Here is a 9,106-nt window from a genome sequence, read left to right as displayed (position 1 = left end):
CAAGCATAGTATCATAAGAACGATATAAATACTACTATTACTACTACATTGCTTCTACTATTACTACTATTACCAGGCCTCAACGAACAGTGACAGACCAGTAAGAACAACCAGAACAAGTATGATAATGATCGGTAATATCACTAACCTGTGCCGTTATCAATGTGGGAGCGTGATGTGGAAGCGAGGAACGAAAACAATTGGCAGCGGTGGGATTCGAACCCACGCCTCCGAAGAGACTGGTGCCTTAAACCAGCGCCTTAGACCGCTCGGCCACGCTACCGTATTTTAACTAGAAACCTGACATTAATGTTTTGATTCCTTAAAAAAGAAAATAAGAAGAAAAGTAAAAACAAGAATAACAAAACGAAGAGAAAGAAGTAAAAGAAGAGAGAAAGAACAAAAATTTAGGCAGACGAAGTGGTGATAGCATCAGTACATTTTGAAGTTAGATATAAAATTGTAGAAGGAAAGAGGTGCGCAAAAAATAAAATAACGTACGAACTCGAGGAAATTTGCAACTCACGCACTCACTGGGAAGAAAATAATCTCGAATTATCACACACACGCAAAAAAAAAAAAAGAAAAGAAAAATTGACGCTAATAAATCTAATTCCTGCTTTAATAAAAAAAAATGAATTAACTTTTACCGCGAATACTAATATCATTACCGCCATTACTACTATCACCACCATTACCACCACCACCACCACTACTACTGCTACTACCGCAAACACCGCAAACACCGACTAAGGCCAAGGTGTCTAAATCAAAACTGCTTCACCAATGCCACAACCACAAGCATTTCGAAACCATCACGTATTTACAGAATACTATCACCACCATCACCACCACAGCAGCTATCACTATCACCACCACCACCGCCATCACCACCGCAACAACTACTAAAAAAAAAAACAAGAAAAGGAAAAAAAAAAGAAAAAAACAAATGCGCCATAACGCCATGAAAGAACTAAAACAACAAAAATATAAAAAAAATTCATTACTATATTTTTTCCCCATGTATTTATTTGTTTATTTTCACGCACATGTTCGCACGCACGCACGTTTTTCACTGTTATGTCCTCTCTGTTTATAAATAGGCGGTGGTGGTGGTGGTGGTGGTGGTGGTGGTGTGTCCAGCGGGAAGTCTGCATGTTGTGGAGGAAGAGGAGTGGATGGAGGGGGCACGGAAGAGTGGGGGAAGGGGAAGTGGAAGGGGGAGAAGGAGGTGTGGGAGTGAAAGGGGGAAGGGTGTTCCTGATATGATGTGTAATTTCAGCGTGGGTAATGGCAAAGTATACTAGGGGAGGAGGAGGAGGAGGAGGAGGAGGAGGTGGAAGAGGAGGAGGGTTACAACATACTATTTCTTTATTGTCTTTTTTTATATATTTAATGGAGGAAATAAATAACTAAGGGGTGGAAAAAAAACAACAAAACACACACACACACACACGATCTCTCTCTCTCTCTCTCTCTCTCTCTCTCTCTCTCTCTCTCTCTCTCTCTCTCTCTCTCTCTCTCTCTCTCTCTCTCTCTCTCTCTTTATGAGCAACGAGCTGGTATTGAATAATCGACATGTTAACTGATCCACGACCAAAACATTCTCTCTCTCTCTCTCTCTCTCTCTCTCTCTCTCTCTCTCTCTCTCTCTCTCTCTCTCTCTCTCTCTCTCTCTCTCTCTCTCTCTCTCTCTCTCTCTCTCTCTCTCTCAGTACACCACCACTAGCACGGGACTCATAACAACACTTCCTAGGGCGAGAGGATGTCCACTGATACAGAGCTCAGATAAGGCCAATCATTACCTGTTCTCTGCCTACCACTTTTTTTTTTTTTCCGACCGCGTCTGACTTTCTACCGTTACGTTGAATTTTTTCCTATTTTTTTTTGTGTGCGTGCATAGAAGGTTGCTTGAGCTAAATAAAAAAGAATTAGAAAAAGATATTCGTTTTTTTTTTTCTTTTTGTGTCTGTGTGTGTGTGTGTGTGCGTGTGTGTGTGTGTGTGTGTGTGTGTGTGTGTGTGTGTGTGTGTGTGTGTGTATGTGTGTGTGTAAAGTAGGTTGCTTGAGCAGAATAGAAAACCTGATTTTTTTATTTTTTTTTTTTAATGCAAGTTTATTTTAGTTTCCTTTTCTTTTCTTTTGTTTTGTACGTCAGTCTCTCCGACGTGTTATTTTTGAATTACCATTATTACTGCTGCTGTATACTTCAAAGTCTGCGGACATACGGTAAGTGTGGACTGCAGGTTTATCAAGAAACCGTCAGCTCTTTCTCTCTCTCTCTCTCTCTCTCTCTCTCTCTCTCTCTCTCTCTCTCTCTCTCTCTCCTCTCTCTCTCTCTCTCTCTCTCTCTCTCTTCACCCAGAATGAATGATAAGTACATGATCCTGTCACTGCACCACTTCAGAATAGCTCTCCACCACCACCACCACCACCACCGCCACCACACCTCAGCCACCCGCCCTCGAGGCCACCAGTGTGTAAACAAGGTGAAGAAGAACCCCAACGTCATGTTCTCCACTCGCCTACCTCTCTCCGTCTGCCACACTCTTCCTCCTCCTTCTCTTCCTCCTCTTCCTCTTTCATCTCCTCCTCGTCTTCATCATTCTCCTTCTCCTTCAGTGCTCTTCAATACTTTTTTTACTTTATTTTCTCCAGAACCGTACGTCTCTGAAGAGGTCAAGCAGAGAAAATTTACACAAGAAAACCGCCTTTTGGATTGATCAAGTAAAGTTTCTTCCCAACATAAGAGAAAAGTAATGGAGAGGAACATTCGTACACGTCAGGAACAAGACATCAATCAAGTGTTGTGTGTATTTTGAGCGGCGTGTGTCTCCAACGCCCAAAGCAGGTCACCGCTTCGACTTCCCTTGTTCGGGGTCACGCGGTCGCCACCTCCGCCCTCACAGAGTCACGCAGGGAGGCGTCTGACCTCCTGCCCTGCTGCTGAGGTCATGAGGTGTGATGACAAGGTGTGTGTGTGTGTGTGTGTGTGTGTGTGTGTGTGTGTGTGTGTGTGTGTGTATGTGTGTGTGTGAGTGTGTGTGTTTGACTTAACACTCATGGTCTATTTTTTAAGATGCTCGAAGGAATGGAATGAACGGAGGGGAAAGGATGAGGAGGTGGAGGCGTGATTGCAATGCGAAAAGAAGAATGAGGAAAGAAGGAGGAATAGTCATTTACTCTTTTTCATAAATGAATAAGAGTAAATAAATGAATATATATATATATATATATATATATATATATATATATATATATATATATATATATATATATATATATATATATATATATATATATATATATATATATATATATATATACATATATATGTATATATATATATATATATATATATATATATATATATATATATATATATATATATATATATATATATATATATATATATATATATATATATATATATATATATATATATATATATATATATATATATAATTTCCGAAAACGAAAACCTTCAGAGTTCTATTAAGAAAGTTTTCAATTTCTTTTCTTTTTTTTTTTTTTCGTTTGACGTTTGGAGCACAGCCACCCTCCTCCTTCGCCTTTGGCCTTCAACAGGCTGAGAGTTAAGAGAGCGGGATTTTCCTGTGATCACATAGCATTTAAGAATTTCCTTTTATGCAGGTCGTGTGTCATTACGAGGCACGAGTGATGGAAGCCAAGGTCACCCTCCCACACTGTGATGGCAGGGGTGCTGGTGCAGGCACAGTGAGGCGCTCTTGGGACGGTTCGAGTCCCACTGCCACAATAACAATCAGCCAAGAGTCAGTGTTACCAGTCCTGCTTGAAGTAATTGTCGCGGGTAAGAAAAGCCTCCTGGGCACCACGGGCCAATGCATGCCAAGGCCACCACTGATAGCAGCAGCCACCCGTGAACCGTCTGTCTGTCTGTCTGCCCCCTCCACGCCACACTCAAGAAAAAGCTGCTGGTGTAAGATGAAGATAACAAAATAGATGTACCTGTCTGTCCGCCTGTCTACTCTCTCTCTCTCTCTCTCTCTCTCTCTCTCTCTCTCTCTCTCTCTCTCTCTCTCAGCAAGGCAGTCTTCATATTTCGCGGTGTAAGTAAGGACGTTGTTTCCACGCCACACACGCCATACACAACAGGTGACAGGGACAAAAAGGGAGGAGGGGGAGGAGGAAGAGGAGGAGGAGGAGGCACCTCGTGCGTACCTCAAGACCTCGAGGTATGACGACAATAGTTTGGCGACCGTCCAGCTCACACACTTCACTCCTCCTTCACGCGGCCACTTCCCAGCACAGACATCGAAGGCCGCTCCTCGAGTCACTACCACCTCTTTCCTCTCAACGACCAAAATATGTAGCAGGGCCGCCACGAAGGGCGCCAGTAACCTTGAACACAGTAAGTATTTCAGTAACTCAGGAGCACATCCCAGACATACTAAGTACACTGCGTCCTTCATCATCAAAGTAACCACATGAAAACACTACCAGGTGGCAGAGTGATAGCACTGAGGCAGCATTCATTCATCAGGCGCGGACGAGATACAGCTACGTAAACTCCCTTCCCTCTTCATTCACTCCCCGCCCTCCTCCCTTTCTTGAGCGCAGGTCGTGGGGATGACAGGCAGGCGGCGTCTTGCTCGTGGCCCACAAACTCAAATTCTAAATCGTCATTACTTCATGCTTTCCTCTTTTCGTAACCCAGGTCATGCCCTTCATACTTTCTTATTAAGTCGTTCCAGCTTGTGTAACCTTGAGGGCGGCGACGGCGAGGCAGGCACAGGCAGGAGAGCAACAGGTGAGGAAACTTTTGGCTTGGGCCAGACTGTGATGAAATGCCAACGCTATTACACGAGCCCGCGAATTCAGCCAGTGTGATGAAGGCAATGTCTTCATCGGGTCAGAGTTCGCCGTCCAATCACATAAGGAATTTGTCGATGCAGGAGACTTAAAATGCAATTACAAAAATGGAGGAAGAGAAGAGAAATGCTGCCTGACAAAAGTGAACACCTTCGTTGCAACATTGGCACAGCAGTAAGGCATAGCAGTAAACGAGTTACGTGGCATATATAACTGATAATGTTTTGTCGCACTGATCAGCAACTCGACACAAAAAGAAAAAGAAAAGAAAAATCCATTAACAGCAGCCAACAATCGACTTTTAGAACACAACAATCTATAACCAAGGTGCGAAAACCAGTTGGATATCTTCATAATGATGAGCTGGATGATACGTATTTTAGCCTCAAAGCGGAACAGCCCCATAATAGCGAGCGATATTACGGATACCTCACTTATTAACGCCTCAGTCTATTGATAGTCTGTTGTGGGGATGGTAAGGCTCGGCACTGTTCAGGAGGCGGGAGGGGAGAGAGCAAGAGAGGAATAGAAGAAGAGAGAGAGGGAGAGATAAGTAAGGGGAAGAGACAGAGGTAAGAAAGATGGAAGGATGAGAGGCAAGAGAGGCACATCTTGTATATGTATACTCGCAGTATACTTGCAGGTCAAAGAACTATTAAAAGATTGTATACGACAACTGCCGTTGCTTTCACCAGAGAGACGCAGGCAACTGAAAATATTTCCATTCTTCTGACGCCAAAAAAAAAAAAGGTAGAAAAAAGAAAAAAAAAACTAAGCTTCTTACTCAACACCTGCTGACAATGCTATCGAGAGAGAGAGAGAGAGAGAGAGAGAGAGAGAGAGAGAGAGAGAGAGAGAGAGAGAGAGAGAGAGAGAGAGAGAGACTCTTCTGGAATCAAAAACACGGCAAGTCATCGTCCGGTGTGACGTCATCCACCTCACCACCACCAAAGGAGCTATTCACAAGGAGGAAAGGAGAGAAGACTGGGAGGGGGAGGAGGAGGAGGAGGAGGAGAAGGAGGAGGAGAAGAAAGGAGAGGAGAAAATATCAGTAAAATTGAAAAAATAAATATATGTACCTAAATGTATACATAAATCTATTTGTAATAATAATAATAATTTTAATAATAATAATAATAATAATAATAATAATAACAATAATAATAATAATAATAATAAATAAAATAATAGTAATAATAATAATAATAACAACAATAATGATAATAATCACATCAAGGAAACGCAAGACCAAGAAAAGGAAGGAAAAGAGAGGATAATAACAATAGCAGGGAAAGAGAGAGAGAGAGAGAGAGAGAGAGAGAGAGAGAGAGAGAGAGAGAGAGAGAGAGAGAGACTTAAGACTAAACGAGAAACGCACCGTCATCATCTCATCAGTACAAGTAATCACGGAAACCTGACAACACAACCACCACACATCACATCACTCGCTCCCACACATCTGAGAAAAAAAGAAAAAATCAATAAACTAAATCGATAACAAGATAAAATAAGGAAATAAAAGAAATGAAGGAAAACGAGGACACTGAGACGCAGGAATAAAACAAACGAGTTAATGCAAGAAGAAGAAAAAAAAGAGGAAAAAAGAGGAGAGTAAAAGGTAACATCACTATAACAACAATCTCGTCTCACCACCACTGCCTCCACCATTACCAACACCTGTTCTTATCTAAACTATATATTATAAAGAGCATTCAAGAACACTCAGGTAAAAGGTGAAGCCGTAGGGGCATAACTGGACTATCTCTCTCTCTCTCTCTCTCTCTCTCTCTCTCTCTCTCTCATGCTGACAAGTGGGCGGTGATGTACACTTTTGTCCCGCGGCCTAAAGGCGATCAGCGATAAGTTTCTGACGAAGGCGGTGAAGGAAGCGAGAATGGAGGTGCTGGCGACGACGGCACGAGTCTATGGCATAAGTGAGTACTCAGGTGCAAGGAGGAGCAGGAGGAAGAGGAGGAGGAGGAATAAGAGGTGCATGTGATAAAAGTTTTCCTTGTTCGGAACGCGGAAACTCTCTCTCTCTCTCTCTCTCTCTCTCTCTCTCTCTCTCTCTCTCTCTCTCTCTCTCTCTACGCCTTCTTGACTTCAACCTTAACACTCATCCTCTCTACTCATGCCCCGTCTGTCCTCCCCCTTACCCTCCCCTTCCTCCTTCCTTCCCTTCGTTCGTCTCTTCTTACCTTACCTCCTCGCCCCTTCTCCTCCTCCTCCTCCTCCTCCTCCTCCTCCTTTTCTTCCTCTTCCTCCTCCTCCTTCACGCTACCTTCACTCTTCCATCCTTCCTCTTTATTACCTTTCCCTGTCCACGCCCTTCATACTCGTTCCTGATACGCTGGTTACTTCCCTTCCTGCAACCCTCTCTCTCTCTCTCTCTCTCTCTCTCTCTCTCTCTCTCTCTCTCTGGTATTTTTGCGCTTGATTTTATATTTTCCTTGTTCGGTTGTCCTCATTATTATCTTCCCCCAGCCAGCACGCTCTCTCTCTCTCTCTCTCTCTCTCTCTCTCTCTCTCTCTCTCTCTCTCTCTCTCTCTCTCTCTCTCTCTCTCTCTCTCTCTTTCTTTCTTTTCCTCTTTGTGCTTCGTTTGTCCACAGTTGCTTATGTCCTCTTCTCTTCTTCTTTCCTCTCGTTCGTTCCCTTCTGCTCATCTCATTATTCATATTGTGTTCAATAAAGCTTTGCAAGTTGGTGGAATCCTTTCATCTCTTTATTATTATTAGCATCATCATTATTATTGTTATTATTATTACGTGCTTGCTTTTAATACCTGTTTCTCCTGAATTATCTCGCACTTTTTTTTTTTTCGTCTTTTTATTTCTTTCCTTCTCTCTCTCTCTCTCTCTCTCTCTCTCTCTCTCTCTCTCTCTCTCTCTCTCTCATTCTCTTTCTCTTTATAATTGCACATTCTCCCTTCCTTCAGTTCTACCTTTTTCCCCTTCGCGTAATTGAGTTTCCTTTTCAGACAATCATTTCGCGTCATTAGTTTCATTATGCTTCGTTCTCCTCCTCCTGCTCCACCTCCTGCTGCTGGTGTTGCTCCTTGTTTTCCTCCCTTTCTCTCCCTGCTACTGTTCCTTCTCTGCTCCTTCCCCCTCTTCTCTTTCTTCTTCCTATACTCCTACTTATGTTCCTTGTTCAGACCGTCTCCCTCCTTCTCATCTTCTTCATCTTCCCACTCACTCACTTCATTTCAGGCCCCGTCCCAACATACCACCTCATTCTGCATTATTATAAAGCTGAGCGTATCCTTCCTTCCTTCCTCGCCTCGCCTTGGTATTGCTACTGCTTGAACCAACGATATGTATGCTTATTTTAGTTAGTTTGTTGATCTTTTTTCCATATCTCATTGTCTTCTGTGCACTTAGGATTTCGTGGGGTTTTGGCAATAATTTTTCGTTTATTTACTTTTTTTTTTGCGGGGGGAGGGGAGTGGGAAAATGTGTGCTAGTTTGTTATGTGCTTCGTAATATTTGAAACACTCGCTGAAAGGCGCTTCACTTTTGACTTTGGGCTACATTCTCGAGCGTCTCAGTGTTTCATGAAGCACTTCCAACAGACTCTAGGCTAAGAGAAGTTACCAGAGGGTTTCTAAAGAGTGTTTGTTTTTTGTGATTATAGTAAGAGTTTGAGAAAGATTCTGTACCTTCTATGTAAAAAATAATTGAAATGCATGGCAGATCTGTCTACGCAAAAAAAAAAATAAATAAATAAATAGATAAATAAATAAATAAGAATAAATAAAAATAAATAAAATAATAAACAAAAAGCATGAGATATCCGTCTAATCACCCATGAGGCGTTTAACAATAGTCCTTTTTAGAGAAGAAAACATTATAATAGAATACCTTTTCTTTTTATATAGGTATACGATTAGTATTTTACATTCCACCCATGGTAAATTTCACTAAGATTTCCTCCAGAACAATACTCCCATCACCCCTCTTACAGTAAATCAGAGTATCTTATGTAAGGTTGAAAAAATCATATCACTTGGGGCATTGATTCTGATGGAAGTGACTTGGGGGGGGGGGAGGGATCTTCGTGCCTGCAGCGTACTTATGTGGAATTGAAACAGAAGTGATCAGTGAACACATCCGACCCCTGGAGCAGATTACATCCTCAGTTAAAGAATGTACACTGACTGGAACAGAATACTCACGGAATCCTGAACTATGCTTTGCTTCACTGACTGACTGATTCCTTCTCTCGCTAAATGATCAATGTATTCCCGTCTT

The 9,106-nt window shown here is 42.2% G+C and overlaps 1 non-coding gene across 1 annotated transcript; it reads right to left on the bottom strand.

Moving 5' to 3' along the window:
- Window positions 1-201: 201 nt before the first annotated feature.
- On the bottom strand, window positions 202-283 carry Trnal-aag (transfer RNA leucine (anticodon AAG)). The gene has a single exon. It is a non-coding gene; the product is annotated as a tRNA-Leu (tRNA).
- Between the last annotated feature and the right edge of the window lie 8,823 nt (window positions 284-9,106).

This window comes from Scylla paramamosain, chromosome 21, assembly GCF_035594125.1.
Source record: "Scylla paramamosain isolate STU-SP2022 chromosome 21, ASM3559412v1, whole genome shotgun sequence".
Lineage (NCBI taxonomy): Eukaryota > Metazoa > Arthropoda > Malacostraca > Decapoda > Portunidae > Scylla > Scylla paramamosain.
Note: the sequence above shows the minus strand (reverse complement) of the source record. Positions and strands in the feature narration are given on the sequence as shown.